General features: G+C 39.6%; 1 protein-coding gene across 1 annotated transcript in view; it reads right to left on the bottom strand.

Annotated features, from left to right (window-relative positions):
- Window positions 1-25,626, bottom strand: part of Celf2 (CUGBP Elav-like family member 2) — a 788,139-nt gene that overhangs the window by 704,131 nt on the left and 58,382 nt on the right. The gene's annotated exons all lie outside the window — the stretch shown is intronic.

Genomic DNA, 25,626 nt, shown 5'->3' with positions numbered 1-25,626 from the left:
AGAAACAAAATAACAACAAAACTCATGCTTGCAGTAGTAATTATAAGTAGGGAGATTGACAATGAATGATTTAGGATTGTGTGGCAGGGCTGGGAGGGACCTTGGCGATTCTCTAGTCTAGCCCCTTTCTTTACTAGATGAGGGAGCTGGGGTCCAGAAAGATTAAACGATGTGTCTACAGGCATATGCTCATTAGTGCTAGAGATAGGACTGGAACCAATGGCCCCCGGCTGCTCATTCAGTTTCTTTCCCCTGTGTGTTGCTGCTTTTGCCTTCCATAGCTGCTGATCTTAAAATGCAAAGATAACTAAGCAAATCAGAAAGTATATTTTTGGAGAGCCAAACCTTGCTGAATGGTATTCATCTCTGCATGGCATAGAAGATACCAGCTTTTACAGGGTGGGATAATATTTTACCCAGAACAATAAAAGTGAAAGAATAACGAGAAATCTAAATTTTACCTATTTGATGAATCAAATCTTCAAAAAAAAAATGGACATTAAAAGAATTTATTGCTGAGGTTAAAAAGAATATAAAAACTCTGCCCTTTAAGACTACTTAGGGTCTTTGGTATTAAAAGGGGCAGACAGTGGTGATATTCCCACACAGACCAAGTGCTCATACAGAGGCCATCAGGTGGCCCCTGTGTGGAAACTGCTCTATATAAGAACAATAAATTGCATATTTGCAGACACTGAGATATAAGGCTTAGGAATTCTTTGTGCTTTGCTTCTCTATGCCTAGTATTACCTATTTGTGAGGCAATCCAATATTTGATGTTTTTTCATGCTTTCACTGGAATATTCAGTGGAAGTAAAATCTCCTACCACCCCAAACATATTTCTGACAGTTGTAGAACCATTAAGGTAATTACTGTGTGGCATGGAACCCCACAGGCAGCTTGGCAGCTCAGAGAGACCGCAGGTGAGCTGTAGCTTGGGTGAAACAATGAGGAGCTTGTAATGGATATTTTCCATAGCCAAGTATTTGGATAGGGCCAGATTCAAACAGTTGTCTCTCCAAGTCTCCCTCCCCTGACACACTCATTTTCATTCATAAGGTAGTTCTTTGAAAATCAAGTTTCAAGGAGCCATTAAGGGAAGAAAACATCTTTGAAGTCCTTGTCTCTCCCTTCCCCATATTATTTTTGGGAATATTATGTTGTTTTATGATCAAAGTCAGGAAAATAATTTACCTATAACATATAAATCTATTGTAAAATGTTGTGTTCTTGACCAGAGTATAATTATGACCTGTAATTGTCTAGATTAGCTGGCTCATTACCTGCAGTACAAGTCCATGTGCTGTGGAGGTGGCATGTGCTGAGGGTGACTAAAGCCGTAAGGGCCAGTATACTAATGACCTGGTCAGGTGATATTTGCTGACACAGGGCTCATCTACCTGACTGGGCAGACTCAGAGTCATCAATGTTCATGAAAACTCTCTTCCCCAACCCTGTACCTGCCAATCCAAATTAACCAAATCAGAGCGAGCTCCTGAAAAGACCAATCTGAACTCCAACCAGAGCGTCTGTTAAGCTATTCATAGACACCTTGAAAGAATTCTGTGGGTTTAATTAGCAATATAGAGATTATTGGTAATGACCGCCGCATTATCCTGCAGTTTCAATTAGCACAACACCCACTGCATAGCTATCTGTACAAATGGCTTCCGTGTTTATCATTACAGATAACTAAGGATATAGAGCCCTAGTACTTCTAAAGCTATTTTGAATGGATTATTGGTGCCAGGTGCCTTAGATAGGAATAATTTTTTAGAAGTGCTTGTCAAATTCCTTTCCCTGATTGTTATCAGTGTCATTCTATGTCCTGTGGGGTTTCTGTATGTGGCTGTTCTCTGAACCTCTCTCTGGATTGTTACCTTTCTCCAGGAATGTAGCCAAATCACATACACACTGCCTTCCTCTGAGGTATTCCCATGTGTCTCAGTGCTTTTAACCATAGATGTGGCCTTAGTTTGATATGCTTTTCATAGAAAGGCTGCTTCTGCCAGAGCTTATGCATCACGGCTGTTATTTTCAGTGTATGTAAAATGTCTCTTCGAGTGGCTTTGCTAACTTGCTAATCCTAAAAGTGGTGAATTTATTCGTTCTTTAAAAAAAGTCACCTTCTATTTGAAGGTTAACTCTTTCCTAATATATAAGGTATGTGTGTATACCACACACACACACACACACACACGTTTGACAGTATATATAAGATATATGTGATATAATGTCATGGAAATATACATATTTTACCTCTATGATGTTTATATTTAGTATATGTATACATATTATACATACATATGTAATACCATACATATCATAATAATATACATATTTCAATTTCAAGGTTATCAGCAAACCAATAAGATTCTATAATATAGACGTAAAGAAATAAAAAAAAATCATTTTATTTGTGGTTTTGTGTGTTTTCTAGAATAATGTAATGAATGATCAATTGATTGCTAATATGATGTGGCATCTTTGCCATTAATTAAAACATCCCTTTCTTTGCCTAAGAAATGTGGTTGGTGTCATTTCTTTTGAAGTGAGCCTCGTTTGTGTTTCTTCTGGTTGTAGGCAGAAATCCAGTTAATCCCGTTATGGGATTTTTAGCCATACTAGATTAAGTGGGATGTTTATATCTAAGAATAATTGCTGTAACTTGAGTGGAGATAAGTAGTCGAGTGTCTTTGCTCTCTCCTCACTGCCCCTCCCAACAAACACACCTGCCACTATGCTTCTTTCTAGATCATGTCTGGCTTTTAAGATAAATCACCAAAGGATACTTTAAGGTAGAATGGGCATCTTTACATTAAAATTAGAAAGCAGAATCTTACAGGTTTTATTGTGGTTCCTCCTCTTATTTATCGAGTGCTCCAGAATAGCAGAGGCATTGTGCAGGCTGATTGCTGAGTTCTGTGCATATATCAAAGAGAAGCAGAAAGCCCACTGAGGTGTATGCATGGCAATGATTAGGAATCCAGGCACTCCAGGCTTAAGAATTTTAAAAAAATGACTTTGGACAAAATATTTCCTTTTAGATATAGAAACTTAGACATTCATTCCAGGGACCTGGGAAGATTACCGAGTTTATTTTGTCACTTTTCACCAATAGCATACCAAGTTACGCAATGTCTTTACATACATCATCGGAGGGGATGCTCAGATGGGATTCAATTCTTGTTGGTGAGCATTTATTTGCTTCCTCTCTCTTTTCTGTTAGTTTTCTGGCTTCCTAAAGGAAAATGTTCTTCTTGTTCATATCTCCTCCATAGTTTATGGTAATAAGTTAATGGTCATACAAGTAAGAATGTCTCTTAACATCTCACATATTTCAGGCTTACTGTTTTTGTCATAATTCACTAATGAGTGAGTATATTTAGCTATCATCTTAGTATATGATACTAGTAATATTATGTTAATAGCTTTCTACACAAAATACTCTTTTGTATACAGATCTCTTTTATACACAACACACTGAAATATGATGCCACACATACATAGCCTCTGGGCTCTGTCAAGTAGTATTTCCACTGAATCCCAGAGAAGAAGGCCATTTGCTCAAAGTCACTTCTCTAAGTGGTAACTGATCAGGTTAGAACCCAGTTTCATCAAACTGTAGGCTCTCCTTATGGCAGTACATAACAGTCTATTCTGTCAATCTCTTCTCCTGTGATGCTTTCTCTGAACCCAGTTGCTGCCTGCCAGCAGAAGTGAGGGAGATAGTGACTTTGACCCAAAGTTCCTGCTTCTTCAGCCTGGAGAATTTGCTTCTGGGTTTGAGCTCACATAACTGAAAGCATCCATTGCTTCTTTTTGTATTAAATTCCAATTTTAACACTGGCCACCAGCATTTGTTGCATCAGAACATTAACAGATAGAATGCAGGGACCCCTGAATCTGGTGTTCTGTGTCTTTAATGTCTTTAGAACATCCACCTGTAGTTGTTGTGGGTACATAATTGATTCAGGTCCCCAAAAGCGAGCCCTTTCATATTAACTGCATGTTAGGAAGAAGGAATAAAATCACAGCTAGAGCCATATCTCATTAGGGGCTCATGTATTTCTCAAGGCAAAAGTCACTGTTGAATTTGTTTATCATTCTCTGAAGTCAATGGAAAATGGTTTCTTACGCAAATGATTACAGGACCTTCTAGAGGCAGAGGGAGTTACGGTCTACTGTTTCCATCATCCTGAGCACAAACCTGGTACTCAAGAAAAATATATTGGCTGCCCTTATTGTTTATATTTGAGTTTCTCTGTGATGCTCTTGGTCCTCTTAAAAACAGAAACTTGTTTTAGTGTAATGAAAGGTCAAAGGCCTCTGTGCAGTCCACCAGCTGCTGAAGAGCACTTCTGTCCAGAGGACCAAGCACATGGCCTATCTATGAACTTCCAGCTCACTATAGAGTAATTTTTAGTTTAGACAGAGGAAATGGACAGAAAACATTCCCCCCTTCTTCTTTCTGGCAGTAACCTTAGTCAACCTTTGAAGTTGGCTCTGGAGCAGGATTAGGAAGAGACCAACAGTTTCTCTACCTCTTTGTTCTCACCACCAGACAGATAATAGGTAGCATGGAAGGGATCAGTACTGGGGAACTCAATAGACACCTGTTTGCCAGAAACCAAGTTTTTGACCTAATTCACAGATCTGCTTCAATGAAAGAATCACTGTCACTGTGAGGTTCCTCTGCAGAGGAGGTCTCTGGACATGCAGGGACAGCTCAATGATTCCAAAAGACTCTTCTGCTTGAGAGACTAAAAATACAAACCCACAATAGACAAACCTTACAAAAACAGAACACTGGCTCACAGTCTGCAGTAACCAGCTCAGAAGGTCACCCATGGTCTATAGAAATTGGTTATTGTTTAGTTAGACTTGTAAGAAAGACTACTATCTCTCATAATAATCCAAATGACCTGGACTAGACCAATACCTGAGAGCTTTCCTAAGTTTTGTTCCCACTTCCAATCTATGAAGAAACTAGAGAAAGCCAAATATATACCTCAAATTACCCCCTTCTGGTACACCTGCCTACAATTTTTCTAAGCCTCACTCAGACATACTTAAAGACTTCTCTTTTTCAATCCTCTGCCTGCCTTGAGTCTCTGCCAAAACACAGGCTATGGTTGCTCACTCCCTTGCTGCAGAGAAGTTTGAATAAATTGTCTGTTTTCATCTGGATGGTCCGCATTTAGTTCCCCATGCCCCACTGGATTTTTCTCCAACGTGTGCCATAGAGGTGGTTTTATGTGGGTTCCAGGACCACACTAACTTGTGTTTGAATACAGAGTCAATACTTGTATGGCCTCTGGTGAACTGCTAAGCACTCTGTACCTCAGTTTCCTCATATGTAAAATGAGAAAACATAAAGTAGACGTGAGAGTTACTGACTTGATACCCATCCAAGCACATAAAATACTGTACTATTTGGCATGTTTATGGTAGCACTTTTATGAGCCCTATTATAATGAAGTTCATTGACCCCTTCCCGTGACCTGCATCATCTGCTATAAATATTCTTAAAATATAAGTCCTAACTGGGAGAAGCAGCCCTTGATGCTAGACATTTATTCACAAATTAACTTGAACAAGCGCATGAGATTTCTTTGCCTATGAAGAGTCCCACAGAGTTGACATCAGCAAGCTTGAGAAAGGCTATCTATCTATCCATGGGTTGATATATATCTTATATGTGTGATGAAGTGTGTGAGAACTGAATGGGCAACAGGGAACATGCCAGACATATGTTGGACCCTGAAGGAGCTAGTGTGACACGAGGACACTGAATCCCTTCCCATTTGTATGCTGTTGTGGGAAGGATTCATAAGCATGGGGGACACAGCACCTTAAAATCCGTCTTTCTCATTCTTTAGGGTTTTCACACTGGATGAAGTCCTGGGAACCTCCTATGCTTTAATTATTGTGGTGGTAGACAGACCCTCTTCCCCTAGAGGACCCAGCTCCCTCAGCTGTCCAATTTCTATTCATCAGGAAGTTATCTGATGAATTGATCACTGTTGCCACTGGCCCATTTGGATGGAGAGAATCGCCCTTTCCCTTCCTGTTGCTCTGCCACTTCCTGTTTAGCCAGGAGTCATCGTGTGGGTAATGAGGCCACTATACTGCAGGAACTCAAATAGCCCCTCTGCTCCTTCAAAAGGCAAGCCCAGCTTAGATGTTTTGCTAGCTGTGACATTGCTCTTGATGACTGTTGTGAACAGCCCCCACGGCGGAAAGTTCCTGAGAGGATCTTCATTTTGGAGCCCTGAGCCCAGGACTGTGCACAAGAGATAAGGATAATGTGAGTGTTAAAAGCCAGGCGCGTGCTGTCCTTTGTCTCTCATTAAATTGAATCTGTTCCTTGGGTTTTTGGTTTGGGGGTAGATGTACGATGCTGTGTGTGTGACATGCATGCTTCCAGACCGTGATGAAACAACCTGGACTTTGACACAGAATTAGAAGGCTGCCTCCAGCAATGCATGTCACAAGGTTCTTAACACCAGCTCAAAACCCAGACACTGGGGTAAGAGGAATTACTAGCCTCAAGGGTTCTTTTTAGGAGAGTTGGGATATAAATAATAATTTTTTTTAAATCAAGGGAGCCAGAAAAGTCCATTTCTACCTTTACCTCCACTGAAATAAAATATGCTTCCCCAAATTTGCTAGAACTATGTGTGGCAGACTTTTCTGAGGACCCGAGGGAAAAGAAATAAAAATCTAGAAAGGATTCCCTTATTTAGCCTGGCTTATTTTCTTACTTTCTGCTTCAAGTAGCCAAGTCATTTACTTTGAAAGCTTCTGTAACTGAACATGTGTATTTGCTGAGCTATTTAAAATGTGTTCTATTATGCCTCAGCCTTGTTCAATGATGGACTTTGCACATAGTTCTAATGCCTGGCGGTACAATTTCTAACTGGGAGGTGTTTTCAATGCAAGTTGAGTAAAAGCAGTAGCAATACTGCCTTAGGAATAAAAAATAATAATCTCTTAAGAGTTGGAGTTCCACAGTTTACTGCTTAGCTGCAGCATCCAGGTTTCAGGAGGCCCAGGTATACAGTGTGTCTTGGACCTTGCTTTTGCCATCTGTATAAAGGTGTTGAAATACCTGTGCTATTTCTTCTGCTGCAACTGTGATGAGTGAAATCATAATGGCTGAATAAATTTTCAAAGTAGCATAGAGAGGGAGGGTCCCAGTTCTTTGGAAGCCATCGAGATTCTCCATAAGGACAATCAAGCAAAATTTTAACCTCCCCCTGACCTAATAAAGACCCAGGGCAAAAATCTAAATACTGGTTCATAATGGTAACAAGGACTGTACTAAGTTCTGTCACCTGTATTCTCTCAGTACTGACTGAGAGTCTAGAGGAGAGGCTCTTTGCTTTTTCTTTGCATAGATGAGAAAATAAATCTCACAGAGGATAAGGAACTTACTTGAAATCTTGTAGCTACTCTGTAATCTCTGATATGTACCTTCAACCAGTTCATCACTGTTTCTCAAGTACTATTTTAGGGCTGACTCCCAGAAATCTAAAGTAAGGGCCCCGAAGTCAGCATTTTATAAAGCATCTGGATGATTCTGCTGTGAGTGGGCATCCGACCACTGAGAGGCATTGCACTAAATTACTTTTTACTTCCTGACTGCTATTTACTATCCATCCATCTATATCCATATCTATCTATATCCATCTATCTATATCTATATATAAACTTCTTTCTTCAGAGGATTTGGGGAAACCTAAACAAAGGCTATCACTCAAACAGAAAGGTTAAGAAAAATTATAAATACAAATCAAAACTAGGAAAGAGAACCTAGAGCCCAAGAAAAACACATGCTTCCTTCCAGTTCATAAGACCAAGTGGGGCACACAGGGCAGTGGTTTATGGTCAGTGTGGTGACCTCCTTCCCAGCACCTCTTCTTACCTTCAGTCATATCTCTGTGCTTTGCCCACATCACTGTTTCCAAGTGATCTGATCTTAATACCAAACTATTACTCATCTCTTTTCTATTCTATAGAAAGTTTTGGACTGCAAATTTGAGACCTGACTACACCATGAATAGTTTAGGCTAATTTTTTGGAGAGGCAATGTACATGAGGTTGACACTAAGAGACTCTGGTGACAGAGAGTGGATGGAAGCAGGAAGGCAGATAGATAGAGAGGGACTTTAAGGGATTTAACCTTAAACATTTGGGATCAGGCATAGAAAGGAGCACAGACTAGTGATACAGGTGTACTGAAAAGTCGTCACTTGCTCTTGGTGTTCCACTATCCATCCCTCCTAATTTCCCTTTCCGATCAGAATGTTGAGCTACATGGAAAGAATCTGGGGTCTCCTGTCCTTTGACTTCCTGTTGAGTTTGGCCCATAGGAGACCATGGCAGATCCAAGACAGGGAGAAAGAGGGGTATTCATAGTCTGTTTAACTCCCCTACTTGACAAAATGTTGGTTGGTGCATTTCTCTACTAGAGATCACATCCTCTTCCAGGTAACCCCTTTTTTCTTTGCTCTTGGTATATGCTGGGGACCATTTCCTTTCTTTGCCTCTCTATGTCTAAGGATGAAAATGGCTGCTACCCTGCTCTTATGGCTTGTGCTTTGGAGGGCTCTGCTTTTCTCTTTCTGTTGACAATCCTCCTGAACATGAAATGTCCTTGGGAGACAAGGCCCCATGCCACTTGGGCTAACATGCATGGTTCTCTTCTAAATCAGGTTCCAAATATTAGGGACCCCAAAATCTTCTGCATAAATATCCTTAAGCTTACTTGCAGGTGCATGGGTCAATCATGTTCCCATAGTAATTTTAGCCAGAGGCTAAATGGTGGCGTTATGGTTTGGAGCTGGAATGTCCTGCAAAGTCTCAGGTTGAAAGGATGGTAATGCAGCAAGGTTTGGAGGTGGGCTTTTAGTCAATGGATGGAGCATGAGGGCTCTGGCCTCATCAGTGACTGATTTCATCAGCTGTCATCAGCTGACCAAATGGATTACTGGAAGGTAAAGTTGGAGGAAGTAGGTCACTGGGGTGTGTCTTGGAAGGGTTTATCATATCCCCGACCCTTCCTCTCCCATTCTCTCTGCTTCCTGCTGCCATGAGCCGAGCAATGTTCTTCTGCTGCACCTTTATGCCATGATGATCTGCCTTTCCTCAGGCCCACAACAATGGAGCTGGCTGACCAGGAACTGAAACCATGAGCCAGAATAAACTTTTCCTCCTCTAAGGTGTTCTTATTAGGTATGTTGGTCATAGGGACAAAAAAACAAACAAAAAAAACCAAAAAAAAAAAAAACAAAAAAACTAAAGTGATAAAAGCTAAGTTGCTTGTGGGGGCTGTGAACCAAGGTGACCTGTGAGTTGGGTTGTACAGACTCAGGTATGCAAGACCACCTCATGGGGGCAGTGCAGAGCTGGGGCTGGGAAGAGAAGGAAGGACATGGCTCATGGCTGACGGCATGGAGGGATGACTCTCCCTATACCATGGGGTAATAGTAGAAGTCTAAGGAGTACCAGAATTAAAAATCAGAGCCAGCTTCCAGGCTACTATGGAATGATATCTGGTAAGGTAGAAGGATGGACTAGATCTTATTTCACATTTTGCTCAATTGATAGGTTTTAAACATGTCAACATATGGTGGGTGGATCTCCTGCTGCTCTTGCCCTGGGCACTGTGAATTTTAGGGACAGGACTGAAGGCTATTGGGATTCTTCACAAAGTTGTGTTACTTTCCCTTAATGGCGCCCTACCTCTTTGAACGTTCCTGTGCTGGTTATAAAGCTGCTGACTCAGCTTCAGAACTCATCCTCCCGTCTGTTTCTCCATGATATGGGGACTGGTTTTTATCTCTGCGAGGCCAACCAGCTCTGTGCTGGGTTCTCCATGCTCGAGGGAGACTGCAAGGCTGGAGAAAGGACCCCCCCCCTTGCTTGTTTCCTGTTTCTCTCAGCATCTTGGCGCCTTCACTTCTTCACTCTGACAAGTAGCATTTTGTTCCAGCAGCAGCAGCAACAACTGAATCCTTTTGGTTCAATTTGCTGTTTGTTTTTAAAACTTACAGAATCAGTCTCATTCTGCCCTTTGAGAGCCATCAGCACCAGCCAGTGGAGCCCCTTCCTCAAAGGTCTACTCTTACCATCTTGTATAGCTTAATAATATACAAGACCAATGGCTGCCCGTAGTCTCCAGCCCAAGCTGCTTTCTGGAGCTCATCGACCCTCTATGATTACTTAGTGTCCTCCTTCTACCCTTTCAGTCACCCAGCACGCACTTCCATTGAATTGTCTCTGTTAAAATAACTGGTGTGGTTTCTATCCCTACATGCACCCATCATCAAACTCTGTTCAATGACCCTGCTTGATTGTAACATTTGTTTTCTGCTGGGACCCTGAATGATACTCGGTGCCAAGAATCAAACCAGGGATCGTGTTTCTGGTGTCACAACTAGGCCAACCTGTAAGCTCTAGTATTGCCAGCCGTAAAACTGACATAATATTTAATTGGCAGATTAGGCTTCCTTCCATTCTGCTCAGTGAGGAACACTTCATTCAGAGAAGGAATATAGGCTTCTAGAGCCAATGCTATTTCAAAATAGACCAGAGGCATTAGTGGGTACAGTGTTTATATGTGACCGTATTTTAAGTTTAAAAAAAAAAAAAAAAACAAAAACATTGTCTATGGAAGTTACAAAAGATACTATTAATGTGAATCACTCTGATGAGCCTTGAAAAGCTTTCTTGAGGGACCCCTCCACTTCCAACATTGGCAAAATGCATCAATGCTGCCACAAATGACAGGATATTCCCATTAGAACATGGCTTCTTATTACACAGATTCACTTAAGCTGTGGGTTCGGTGTGAGGCCAAAATTGAAGGCTCAATATCATGTGCTGCCTTGACATTTGATAAGTTGAGAGGGCCTCTAGTGGCCTAATGATTAGGTCATTCTCATCCTTACCTTATTCCTGTGCATAAAATGCCTTAATAAATCTCTCTATCAAGGAGACAAGGGACCCATTCCTGCTCATCCCTCAGTAGGACGGGTGATGCACAAGATTACTCAATTCAGTCATGACACCCCAGGAAACCATGGGGCCCCTTACCCTTTTGATTCTACAAAATCTACCTCCCTGACCTATAGCTGTTAACTCTCTTTCCAAGTACAATGGCTGCATGACTCTAGATATTTGGCTGTGTCCATTGCCCCCAGGCTGTGAGTACATGTGATTTATAAACTACCATTAACGTTGTTTATCCAGTTTTGGTGTACTGTGCTAGGCCATTGCCATAACTCTAGGTCAGGGGAATCTCCCTCTCCAATGGGGTGAAAAGTAAGTGAGTGGTAATTTTTAAAGTAGTAGGTGAAATGAGATCTCTTCAAATACATACTATGGCTGAAGTCATGGGCTCTAGATTTCAGGAAATACTTTTTCTCCTCCTGAAAATTGTTCAAGGAATTCTGTGGTATTAAACTAATTCATTATATTTGCATTATAGACTCAGATTTCATTTTAATAATATCCTGTTTACAAAAAATAGCCTTAAAGGTCTCTTCAAGTGTTAAGTATTTTGTGTCATGACTAATCCTACTAAGGGAATGAATTAAGCTAGCCTCCTTTTAATGTTCAGCAATTCTTTCAGATCATAATGGTGTATCAGGATGACCTCTTGATTTCTTTTTTCTAAAATATATCACCATGGCCTGAAGTTACCATTCTAAAAATGAATATGTGTTTTTCTTCTCCAAGGTAGTATTTTACTTGACATCTGATGAGTAGGGCGTGGGGAGTAGGGGGGGTGGAGAGAGACAGGCAGAAAACTATGGATAAATAAGGAGAAAGAAATTGAGTTGAACCCTCATAAAATTGACCTGTATCTCTCTCTAGCTTTCTTCCCTCTGATTCAGAGGAAGAAGATTCTCTGTTTCCCAAAACCAACCTAACTCTGTGTCTTTCACCTTATTTCCCCTCCAAGTTCATAGAAACTCACTTGATGCATTTCTCTTTTGCTCTGTGCCCTGGGCCCCCATTAACAAACAAAAAGTTGGTCTCCCAACTTTAAAAGAAGTTCTCTGAGTTACCTGAGACCATTGTGCTATTTTTACCTATCTTTTCACCCTAAACTTCTTAAAAGTGTTTCTATCCTTGGTGCCTGTGATTCCTTCTCACACTTACTTGTAACCCCTACAAACCTGGTTTCTGTCTACCATTTTACCAAGAGTGCTCCCTAAGAGTCAAATACAATTGCCTTTTATTTTTCCAGTCTTGATCTTTTATGATGGCTCCAAAGCATTTGATCTTGTGGTCTACCTTCTTCTATTCAAAATACTATGTGACATGGGAGTATCTCGACTTTCTTCCTATTTCTAGATTGACCTTTTTTGGTTTCTTTCATTGCAGATTGATCTTTGAAATTTCCAAGGTTGTACAGTTATTCTCTTTTCTTTGTACTCTTTTCTTCTGTGATCTCAATCACTTTCATGAGTTCAATTATTATCAATATTATCTGCCAGTGGCTTCTAAATATCTATCGATACTCCCCTGCTCTCTCCTGGATCCCAGTTTTCCAGTACTTTCCATGCTTTTTATCTTTTCCTTTCCTTGAAAGCCTATTAGCTTCTCAAATTTAATATACCTTGACCCTAATTTATTGTTTCCCCAGAGAGAGCTCCCTCTCTTGTTCTAGTCAGTCCCATTAGCTCTGATTCTCTTTCTCCTTCATTCTGAATATTTTCTCTCTCTCATGGTGGTTAAACCATTGACCTGAAGTCATACAGCTACTCAGCTGGTGAGTCAAGCTCCAAACCAGAGTTTATCTGACTCTGTTCCACTGGGCTGTATCCTTTCCAAATTACTGTAAGGGAATAAGATAAACCAGATGGAGTTTCAACTGATGAAGAACCTATGATAATGTTTAGGTAGTACCAGTGTAAAAAATTAATGACCCATGTTAGGTACTTAAAAACTGTCACTGAACTTTTCTGTCACCCATGATGATTACTGAAAGTTTATACCAAAAGATTTTATTCTGTTTTTCAAAAATTAATAGTCTCCAAATATTGAGCATTATGCTCCTCTTCTTGTTCTTAAAAATATTCTTTATTAAAAGACAAAATAAAGTCTGTTTTATCAACATTTATAGGTAAAATAATAAGTGACAACCTAAAATCAAAACACGTCTCTGTATTTAAGCCCTTACTGTAAATCATGCTCTCCATATTTAAATGCACTGTCTCTAATTAATTTCAGGTGTTTAAAGCTATATTATGGTAAGTTGTCATGGTTTCAAACAAGTGAGGATAATTTAGCCATCTGCACTATTTCTTCTCAGTTACGAACCCAGCATTTTGAAATAAGATGGATTTAAATGTGCAGAGACAGCATTCAAAGAAAGAACAAAGCCAGAAATGCTAAGTTCATGAAAATTCCCATCAACCCAAATCTCCCACAGATATTTGGAGGGTGTCTTCTTAAGGGTGGTTGCTCTTCCTTTCTTTTTTATTTTGACTGATCTCTTTCTTCAAGAAAATGATAGCTTTATCTTTAATTTTTCTCCCCTCTTCTATCATTGTGGCATCTAATCTCCTAACGATATAACAAGATGGTTTAGGAACTCCCAGATCTCTAGTGAGTAAATTAGCTTTCTTTTTGAAACACAAAGTTATGACGCTTAAAGCAGACATGAAATTCACAAATAGGCAGGGACCAACAACATTTAACACAAGCTAAGATGGACCTCAGCTTTGGCTATATCCTATTCAGATATTAACACTGCAGCAACTAGAGCAGGCATTGATGTTATTTAACTGATGTTCTGTTGCTTATGATATTAGATGCTATAATTCCAGAAAACTTGATCACAGTAGAGAAGGGCCGTCTTCCTTAACTTGTGACTTCCATTTATACAGTTAGGATTCCAACCATGCAAATAAAAGTGTTGTTTTGGTAACAGCTTGTTGAGAGAACTTCATGTTTCCCCTGAATGTACTTGAAAAAGATTAATGAGTTCTACATATATGCCAAGTCAATCTGTTCCTCCCTGTCAATCACCATCCCATGAACAAGCATAGCTATCTCTGTTGATATGTTTTCAAACAGATGTGTGGCTTAAATTTTAATTAAATCACTGGAACAAATCATTACTTAAGACATTTCAAATTTGCGGCTTAGGAGTTTTACAGTAGCATCAACTAGATGCTATTGAGAAGACCTTATCCACTTGAGCACTTCTCAAGCCCAGCAGTAGCAGAGACATTAAGACATTGCCTGTCTTTGAAGAACTCAAATACCTTTCACAGCATTGGTTATTGGGCAAGTTCAGAAGACTTTCAGTGTTTATATTTTCATTTAAGGCTTTTAGAACACCCTGGCAAATCTCTGCTTACCTGTTTTCTCAGTACCTCAAGATGATATGGAGCAATATAATGTACTGAGGGCCTCCTATGAACACTATTTCTGACCTGTCTTGGGAGCACTGATAACTATTATCATGGCTGATTCCCAGACATTTTTTTGAGGCTATTGTGAATGGGATTGTTTTACTAATTTTTGTTTTAGTTGATTCATCACTGATGTATAGGGATGCAATTGATTTATGGGTGTTAATTTCATATCCTGCTACTTTGCTGAATTCATTTATGAGTTCTAGAAGTTTTCTGGTGGAGTCTTTCTAAATATAGAATTATTTCATCAGCAAAAAGGGATAGCTTGAGTTCTTCTTTTTCTATTTGTATCCCTTTAATTTCTTTCTTCTATCTAATTGCTCTGGCTAGAATTTCCAGGACTATGTTGAATAGAAGTGGTGAAATCTTGTTCTAAAACTGATACATTTCTAATTAAACAATAGCTAAAAGAACTTTAGTAGAGGTGGTTAATTCTGACTCAATTTGTAAAATGGAGAAACTGACCTTGGGGACTTATGCATCAGCCTCTTACCTCTGTGGAATTCACATGTATGGGCATCTGGACCCTAGGAGTGTGCCTTGCCTAGTGCTCCAGGGCAGGGCAGATCTGGCTCTGTGTGGGTGATTTGAACTTGGCTCATGTTGGAGTTGAGAATGGGTAATTGAAAACAGGATGTGGAGTCAGGATCTGCAGCCTGTGGTCAGATATCAGGTGCTGGTGACATTATTTTTATTTTCCCAGGACTGTTTGCCCTATGAATAATTTAGTAACCACTTATTTTACTTTCACAAAGATGCTACAAGACCTTAATCAAGTTATTCTCATTTGTTTTAGAGAGTGGTTCTTCAACTATGGTTAAAGTAACCTTGGGGACATTGTAAACATGCAGATTCCCAAAATCTAACCCAGTAAGTAGAGTAAAATCAAGGAATCTGTACCTTAGAAAATGTCTGCAGCTGAACTTGATGCACATAGTCCTTGGACCCCACTTCAGAGACTGTGATTTTAAAAAGTATAGTTCAGACATAAGATGCATGACTATTAGTGAATGCCAGTGCAAATGCATTTATTTAGAAGATTCCTTAGCTTATTTTCGATAGCTGTGATGTTGAAATTGGGCATTTGTTGTTAGCTTGCTGTTACTGTATAGGGTAAGAGCACACAGAGAGACAGCCATGATTTTCTGTGCTAATATCAGCAGAAAACTACCACTTGACCATCATCTTAATTAGCTATTTTGCATTATAAATACTATGAGCAGTCACCAGCTGCAGGTGTAGGTCCACCCTCTGGTGTACTCCTATGTAATTTGAAGACATGACATTAAAAAGACCATTCTGTTATGCACCTGCAATAAAAGAACAGTACCAATTCAACACTGAAAATAGTTTTTAACAAGAATTAGTGAATAGCAGGCTGCAGTGGTCGCTTGAAAAACCTTTCCTCTTTCAACACACCCAGCCCATCTCAGCATTCACTGTTTCCAAACAACTTTGTAAGTAACCAGGTATCAATATGCTAGAGTTGTGTAGCAATCGAGAATGGACCCCTTCCCCTCTGCCCTCTCCTCTGGGATTCTCAATCTGTAGAATGGAGACGACATGCACACAAAGAAAGAGTCCTCCTGGATTTTATGTGTTTATTTATTTATGTGTCTGGGGAGGGGGAAAGTTATCAGGAAAAGATCATAAAAATCCCTATCATCTCCCATCTAGACATCAGAACACTTCTAGAAATTATTTGGCTTCTACAAGTCTTTGGCATTCTTTTGAAAATGGAGCATAGTTCTGAATTACTAGATAAGACACAATTTGGAATCTGTTCAAAGCTAGTGATGGAAAGTATGACATTTCAGCCAGCTAAGTACTTTGAAGTAAACAGCCTTAGAAGGCCTCAGAAGCAGACTTAGAGCCGAGGTCTCTGTGACATTCCCCTGCCCTCTTGTCTCTGATCCTTCGTTCTCCGTGGAAGTGAGTCAAAGAAACCAGAATTCCTCTTCACCAAGGTGCCCCATAGAAACTAGAAACCATTTTCCTCAAAGAAAAACAGAAAGCCTAAAATATTACTCTTTCAGTGTCAAAGCTGTACATAAAGGCATTCTCTGACCTACTTTGCCTGATAGTAAATCCTAAGAACTTCCTCTCAGAAGGGGCTGTGCCCTCTCTCCTTGGGAGGAAGGATTGTCAGAAAGGGAGGCCAATGGCAGACACATGGGCCTTGCTGAGTCCCCCCCTTCAGTCTGGCTCCATGAAGTCATCTCCTTCCCTTCTGTCCTCTCACATTTCTACATGACTATCCATTCTTCCTCAAATCTAAGCATGAAAAGAGACCATTTTCCCTGGGTCTTTGAGTCTTCATTCCAAAGGCATCTTTGTCACATCAAACTTTGACTAAATAAATTTGTTATGCTTCTTCGTGTTAATTTGCCATTTGTTTTTTTTTTTTTAAATTTGTTAGAGTCCTTTATTGTAATGATACTTTTTTTTAATTTTGTATAATTTTTATTGTTTTACATTTGTTAAAGTATGCTGAAGGACATTGGATGTACTCTAACGTTCTGAATGTTCTACAATAGCTTGAAAACAATGGCTATTCTGGGGCTGTTGGATGGAGTACTCTATAAACACCAATTAGATCAAGTTGATAAATGGTGCTGGGAAAACTGGAAATCCATATGCAACAAAATGAAACTGAATCCCCTCCTCTCGCCATGCACAAAAGTTAANGAGGGAGGGGGGATGGTAGAGGATAGGAAAGGTAGCAGAATACAACAGTTACTAATAGGGCATTATGTAAAAATGTGGATGTGTAACCGATGTGATTCTGCAATCTGTATTTGGGGTAAAATTGGGAGTTCATAACCAACTTGAATCTAATGTATGAAATATGATATGTCAAGAGCTTTATAATGTTTTGAACAACCAATAAAAAAAAATTAAAAAAAAATAAATAAAATAAAATATACAAGATTAAAAACTGATAGGACTGAAGGGAGAAAAATTCTTAAATACAGTTGAAGACTTGAATATTTGTTTGTCAGTAACTGATGGATCAAGGCAGTAGAAAATCAGTAAGAATATAGATGGCCATTTGTTAAAGAAGTGTCAGCTAAGACTCTTCTGGGAAAAGGTGTCAATGCTTTTCTGCCCCTCTGTCATTCTTGTCCTGGGATTCTTCAGTGTTCAGATTGAGATAGGGATTTTGCTGACCTTAGGTGTCCACCAAGGATCAGATGTGAAAGTGGGTGGAAGACATATTTGTAAAAATAAGTGGTCTCCAAAATATGGCTAGGAAATAGTTTACCAATCTTCAAGACTGCTGTGTGTAAAAGAGCATGGCAGTTGGTTAATATTTTATGAATCAAGCCCTGATGTAGTAAGTCTGACAGAATCTTTATCCATTAAAAGAATACCCCAGGCCCCCTATACAGAAACCTAGGACTGTTATAGAAATACACGAAATGTCTGCTAAATATTGCTCATCAGCAGTATTAGACTCTGCCCAGAAGAGTGACATGGACTAAATTTGCTATAATGCTAATTTACATTGCCATTAATGAGCATACAAATTTAAATCATAGACGAGGAAGTGCTATTGTACATCTAGCTTATTTCTGTCCCACTCAAGCTGATAAGACATTCTCCAGACAATTGTAATTATGGGTAATTTGTAAAAATAATAAGAGCTTCTTTTTGTTAGATGAAATAAAAATCAATTCTTCATTCAATTACCATCTTTGGCTGCGCTAGGATAGCTACTCCTGGGTAACTAGTAATGTCAAAATAAAACTACTACTACTAATAATAACGATGATAAAGTTTTTGACGACAAAATACTTCTTTTAAGATTAAAAAAAATACTTTTTTCTTTAAGTCCCTCTCATACCAATGAGTCATGAATGAACTCTTTCTATCCTTGTTTTACTTATTTGGTGATAAAGAATCCTAAGTAAATATTGTAAACAGAAAGGGTACATCCCCAGTGTGCACTGCAGACAGATGCCTGAGTGTAGAGCCTGCCTTGGGCTTTCTTACCCTTAAAGTCTGCTGCTAATTTGGGGGTGGGGGACAGTGTAGATTAGTGTATTAATGTCCTAGGCTCAAAAGGTAGTTCTCTAAACTTGAAGTCTTCTTCTTTTTATGAAGCTATTATTTGTTCCACATGATGCCCTCTGCAACAATATTGTCAATGTCAAGTAGCTGTGAGCAGGACAGTGAGGAGGGCCAACAGTGTTTCTCCAGGATGGTCCTTCTGAGCCTTTACCCTTGCCCTCTTTACCCTCCAGGCAATTAGGGCCTTTGGTTCCCAATTACCATCATCTGCTCGCAAAAAGTTTGGAGAATTCTCTTATTTCTTCCTGTGCATTTGCTTTGTGACAGTTAGGAAAACAGGGATATGTCTAGATTGTGTAAATGCAGGCATCTGTGAATCAAAATTAGATCTGGTGAGCTGGTCTGGTTAAGGACATTTCACAATAAACTTGACATCTGAAAGCCTGGGCTCCATTGTGACAGCATCCACTTACGAACTGTGATCATGGGTGAGTTGTTTCTCTGGGGACTGAATGAGATAATTCCTAGAAAAGCCCTCTCAGAGCTAAATGAAAAAGCTCTGTCTAAATGCCAATGAGTCAATTTGCCTTCTTCCCTGCAATAATAGCTTTTCTTGAGTAAGGGTTGCAAGGACAAGTCAAAGAAGTGATGGACAGTTAGGACTATTTCTAGGGACTCCTTTATGTAAACTTAGCCCTGTTCCTGGACCTTCTCCTGAGGTTGTCAAAACCCCTGAGGAGAAGAATCAGGTAAGCAACAGGATTCTTCTTCTGTAAAGAACTACTGTCATTAATTGGAGGTAATGACTAGTTCCTCAATCATTGTTAGAGACTCTTGAATGTTGGCCAGAATATCCTCTGGGGTCCCAGCTGCATAAGAAGTTAAAGACTTCTAACAGAAATACAAGCATCATTTAGAAGTATTGGAGTCATCTGGAAGTGCTAATGTATTCCATGCATTCTATGGTGTACATTATCTTAAAAGGAACACTAGGCATTAACACATTATTTTACCCTGTAGCCTGGTTAATTAAGAACAGGTTAGTTTCACGACTTCAAAATAATATAACATTATTTGAGCATTACCATCGTGGAAAATGGCCAGCCAAATATTAGCCACGTGTTTTCCTTTTATGTAAGTGCATATGCAAAGAAATGCATCTTTCTCTTTTTTGCTTATAATGAAACCATAACATTTTGTTTGGATGGTTCAAAACAGATGATTTATAAACAACCATGGTACAAATTTAATACATTCTCCTTGGGTCCAAGGTAAGGACTAACTTCTTTGCACAGATGACCAGATGATCAGCTCCTAAGTACTTGTGTAGCTCTGTCTAAATGTCAATGAGTCAATCTACCTTCTTCTCTGCAATAATAGTTTTCAAAAAGTAGAAAGACAAATCTGTTTAGAAATTTAAATTTCTAAATTTAAGTCTCTTTAAATTTAAACTTCTAATTTAAGTCTCTTTCATTTGCTGAATGGGCCTTGTTGGTAACTCCTGGGCTGCAGCATGGGAGGCTCATGTCCCTCCTGCATGACACCACTGATGTTATATGTAGACCATCAGTTCTGTGAAGACAGAGACTGTGTTGTGTCTATTTTTTACAGTTATATCCCCAGTGCTAGTAACAAATGTGCAATAAGTGTATGCTCAGTCAATTAGTGCTGACCAGAGGTCAAATGAATGCATGATGGACCTAGCATACATTTAAGGATCAGCTTCTTATTTAGACTCTGGCAAATGGCACTCTATGTGGCAGAGAACAAGGGAGTCTCCTATGCTGGTTTTGAACTGAGCTCACAAGATTTCACCAGATTCTCAGCAATTTGTAGTTAAATGTATAGCACTCAAAATTTTGTCTCAAGACCCTAAGCACATGGTAGCTTCTGAACATCAAATTAATAAAAATTGATAAACAAGGGATATGAGTGTCATGCTCAGAATAACCCATTCTTAGAAGTGATATCAATGCATATAGTTGACATATATGAAATGTTCCTGGATATTCACTGAAAGAGAGGTGCAGAGGAAAGTCTGGAGTATTGCTAAAGGACTTTGTAACCTCATAATTACATTAAACTCAGTGACCAGAAGAACCTGCCTAATCATATAGAAAGGAAACTTGAAAGTAGGAATGTGTTAGATTTATGTCTAGGGTCATGTTTGATTGTTAGCTCTTTCCTGGTCCATCTCTCTAGAGGTAAACTCATTTGACTGTTCAGTAGTTTATTTTGCATCAGTCCCTAGATCAGAGGGGAGAATCAGAGAGTTTCACTTCTATACTCTGAACCTGAACATCAGCATCTTTTCTGTTTGCTTGGCTATGTCCTAAACTTAATCCAGAGTTGACCCCTGTGTCACTGCCACCCAGAGAAGAAACACATTAAGTATGATGAATGACAGTCTCCTGATTACTCAAGACAAATGTGATATTGATTGTTCAAAAATATGTACTTTGGAGTACATGTTCTGTGAAAGGGCAGTTCTAAGATCCTGACTTAGGGCAATGCTGAATGTTATGTTTTTGCCTAGGAACTTTGCATATGTTCATGGAATATTTGCAGTTCTGACCAGCATATCAATGACTGCGAAGTAATATGACAGAGATCTATTTTGTCAGTCTGAGGCTAAAGTTGACTAATGTTGGTTGAATGAAAGAATTAAAAAAAAATCAAGCCAGAAGTCCTACTGGCTTGATACCAGGAAGATTTACTCTATAGTGTACATATGTTTTTACAAATAGAATCACATATTGGGTGTGGAGCAGGACGCTTGAACCCCATCTTGGCCCCAGGAGAAAGACTGCTGGGATTATTTACCAATGTTTTACATGGATGCAGGAAATGTGAATGAGTCATACATTTTGTCCCAGATAAAAACGACCTAACTGAGATGCTGCCTGCCCCTTTGAGACAGCCTGACTGGACTGTGGCCATTCTTGTTTATTAACTACAGCTAAGGGTGAACTTCCTTGTCCATTCACCTTTCTCATTTTCTGATAGTTAGAGAAGGATGTGATAAGTATGCAGAAATGTGCTAATAAATTAGCACATTTGTTTGTTTAAGCAGCCTGGAACCTTCAGGGGTACATGTCAATGAAAAATCATATAATACATTAAACGTCCAACAATTAAATAAGTCAAAGCAGTTGTATAGATTTTGCATTTTAGGACCAGCAAATGAACAGATAAATACTGTCTCTTCCCTATTCTTTCAGCTTTCTAGCTCTGCCTATTCAGACCAATTACATGAAGGATCTGCAGCTCAAGGAAGAGTTTAGAAACTATAGATATTAATAGCATTATTTTAACAGCTCCCCGAGAAAAATTAAAAATGCATAGAAAGCACTTAGAATGGCACATGACACAAAGCAGAAAACAAAGGTAGTTTAGCTGTTATTAACCTGAAAACTCAAGGCTTAGAACCTCGGGTCAGCTTGCCAGGACTGCCTTGGTAGCTCTGCAGAACCCAGCCTAGGCCCTGACTGCTGCCTTCTTCCATCAACTGGCTGACAGTTTTATTGAGACCTAGGGGCTGTATTTTGGAATGTGGCACTTGCAGTGTCTCATTCAAAGCTCTTCTCCACCTGTTGTACTGGTTGGCCAAATCTCCCCTACCAGTGCTTTTGTTCTGGGGAGATGTCTCTACATCTTCCTCTCACTTCCACTGCACACAGTAGAGGAGACCTGGGTTTTGCCGCTGAGGGTCAAAGCTTTTGTTTCTAGCTGCTTCTTATTCTTATTTCCTCCTGCTCAAGGCTGACCTTGCAGTTGCCTCTAATTTGGCCACCTGAAATCTTCCCACTCCTTCCTTAGCATTTTTAAGCTTGCGCGTTTCACAAGCTAGTTTTTGTTACCATAGCACTGCGACTCTTGTCAGGTCCTGATTTGAAACCATCCAGCTTGACTAAGTAGTTACTAAGCTGTTTGGTTTCCATTTAAACTTCCCCCCCTTTTTTTTTCCCCATGTGCTCATTACTGTGGTTTATATTCAGCTTCTGATGATAGCTAACCATTTTTGTGAAGCCTAGAGCATAATAGGTATTAGAAGCTCAAGCCTTCTGATGCATCTGCTATTTGTTTTCCCTCCCTACTAATTAGCGGGTCTACATTCTCCTTTGTCTTGTTCCTAATGTATTTGTGAAATACTGTCTGGCTGCCCTTTGTTTCTCCCGCTAGTTGCGTCTCCTATTGTGCTTTGGCTTCCCGGCTGCTGTTCCCATATTACATATGCCCTGTTCTCTTACCCTTGCCTTCAGCAGTGTGCCCTCATTTTCCCTTTGCATGTCATTTCATCCTGGCAGCTTAGAGCTCAGCGTGGGTTTTGCTCTCCATAGAATCACTAGCTGGGTGAAAGCTTGAGGACATGCTCTATCTAAATCACTGGGAGAACAGGAATATTTGGCTCGTCGGGTAGTTAGTGATTAGCACAAAATTTAAAATATTCCAGTCTTTTCTGCAAAATCTACCCACCTCTGCCCAACAGCCCAGCCAGTCATCTTGCCTGGTAGAAGGTCATGGTGTGGATATTCTTAGGAATCCTTTCAGTGGTATCCTTTGTTGGCTTCAGTGAAGGTTGGACAAGGTGTCATGTATGAAGGGATATTTCAGTTATCTGCTCTTGCCCTTTTGGGTGCCCATGAAAATTGGTAGAAATGTCAGGTTTCTCCATATATCTTTAAAAAAAATGCTTACAAAGTATTCTGGGGACAGTTGTATGTTGTCATGTCATTCAAAAAAAATGTGAAGTGGGCTCGATCCTTCCATGAAAGTCCATTGCTTGGCTTGGTGCAATGAAAAACTAAGTAGATCCAATTATGAAGAGGAAAAAGAGATCAAAAAGTCAGTAACTGGGCTGCCGATGTCTTCAACTGGTAATAAAGATGGGGCACAAGGTCAGCCATAGTTCTTCCCTGATGAAACTTGTCACATGAAAAACCAGCCAGAATTTCTGGGGGAAGGACTTATTCCTACTGGACCATGGGAACATGTCAGGCACTTTCTGAATAAGTAGGGACATGGCCTGATTTCTCACCTGGGTCTCACAGGTGTCACAGTAAACCCAAGTAAAGGCAACCCCAACCAGGTCCAACTGGCCATTCTCATTAGTCTCTGGTCCTGGGGGCCAGCCTGTGGCCTTGCCTGTCTCTGCATCAAGGAGGCGGGTTTCATAAATGAAACATCCTGAAATTGTTCATCTATGAGGCAGCTTTCTTGAGGAGAATGGGACCTGACAGGAACATTTCAGGCATTCTTTAATTTTCATCACTTTGCTTTTATGGGATACATCTGTCAGGACTATTTTTCTTTTTCCTCTTTTACCACTAGGAAGTCAAACTAGCTGTTGACTTGTGAAGTTCCAAAGCTTCTATAATGTTATCCTAAAGGTAATAATACAGACATATCTTATGTACCATAACAGAACTGTCAAAGTCATGTCATGGATCCTAAAATTCTAACTCGTTTACTCTCTAAATTCTTCTGTTTTAGTCTACTGTAATCTAATATTAGGCCTCAGTATCTTGCATAGAATTTTTATCCAAGGTATTCAAATATTTGTACATCCCTATTCTATTAGGACTTCCTGAGCCTGACCTCTTAAAAAACAATAATTTCCAGGGATCAGCTAAGGCTCTTTTTCATGAACACATTATAACATCCACAAGTAGTCCCATAACTTGTTCAATTCTGATTCTGAAACTTTAGCAAATCTTATTTTGTTAAATTCCGTTCCTAGCTTGCTGCTTGGCCAGCCACTCCTCTAGGCCCCCAAATCTGTGCCTGGTTACCTTTGCAATGGTACTCATAAGAAGCCTCAGATTATTTTGTTATGTTATTTAATTTTTTTTAAATTGAGTTTTTAAAATTTCTGATATTGTTTCTACCCCTAAAACTTGGCTCTTATTCTTTTTCTGCTTCTTTTTATCCTGAATTCCTGACAAAGTTTTGTCCGCTTGGAAAGCTCTGTTGAATTCATGCTAGTGCCTGCCTGGCTCCTGGACATGTGATTCCATATCTATGTGGATAAATTGAGTTTTACATGTTTGTCATCTGTCCACTTATCTTCCTTCCTTTGGAGCCTAGGTCACTTATAGGATGGTCCTTGAAAGTGGCCCTGTCACTTTGGAATATGAAGTTATTTGTCTCTTACTGCTTGATGGTGCACTATATCTACTCTGATGTCTACCAGAAGAAAATATTTACAAGTAGATATAAATATTATCCTCCTTCAGATTCTGTGCATCAGCACTTATTACTTAAGGATTTTACCGAGTCTCAAGTAGTGCTTTGCAGCCCAAGATAATGAGAGAACTTCTACTCCTACAGGGTTTGGGATTCTAGAATAATAATACTAAATAAGCCCATCCCACTAGCCATGAGGAAACCAAAGTCCAGACAGGTTAAGCAACTTGACCACGTCACTCAGTGGAATACGAGGAAGACAAGAAAACTTCATGCCTTCTACTGTGTGCTCCCTTTATCACTGTGGCAGATCCAGTTAGCTGCAAAGAATGCAAGCACACAACTGTGTGGAGTTTAGGCTGAAGAAAGCCTGGTATTTGTCGTAGGGTCATTTGAAGTACACTGCTGGTCCCAGAAAAAGAATACTATTCTTACAACATTTCAACAATCCCAATTAGATGAGAGAGAAAGATAAAGATTAAGAAGCTACAATGATTTGACCCAGCTATCGCCCTTCTCGGACTATTCCCTGAGGATCTTAAAAGAGCGTACTATAGGGATACTGCCACATCAATGATCATAGCGACACAATTCACAATAGCTAGACTGTGGAACCAACCTAGATGCCCTTCAATAGATGAATGGATAAAAAAATGTGGCATTTATACACAATGGAGTATTACGCAGCAATAAAAAATGACAAAATCATGGAATTTGCAGGGAAATGGATGTCATTAGAGCAGATTATGCTAAGTGAAGCTAGCCAATCCTTAAAAAACAAATGCCAAATGTCTTCTTTGATATAAAGAGAGCAACTAAGAACAGAATGGGGAGGAAGAGCATGAGGAAAAGATTAACATTAAACAGAGACGAGTGGGGGGAGAGAAAGGGAGAGAGAAGGGAAATCATATGGAAATGGTAGGAGACCCTCAATGTTACACAAAATTACATATAAGAGGTTGTGAGGGGAAAGGGGGGGGGGAA

The sequence above is a fragment of the Marmota marmota genome, unplaced genomic scaffold, assembly GCF_001458135.2.
Source record: "Marmota marmota marmota unplaced genomic scaffold, marMar, whole genome shotgun sequence".
In the NCBI taxonomy this organism is placed as follows: Eukaryota; Metazoa; Chordata; class Mammalia; order Rodentia; family Sciuridae; genus Marmota; species Marmota marmota.
Note: the sequence above shows the minus strand (reverse complement) of the source record. Positions and strands in the feature narration are given on the sequence as shown.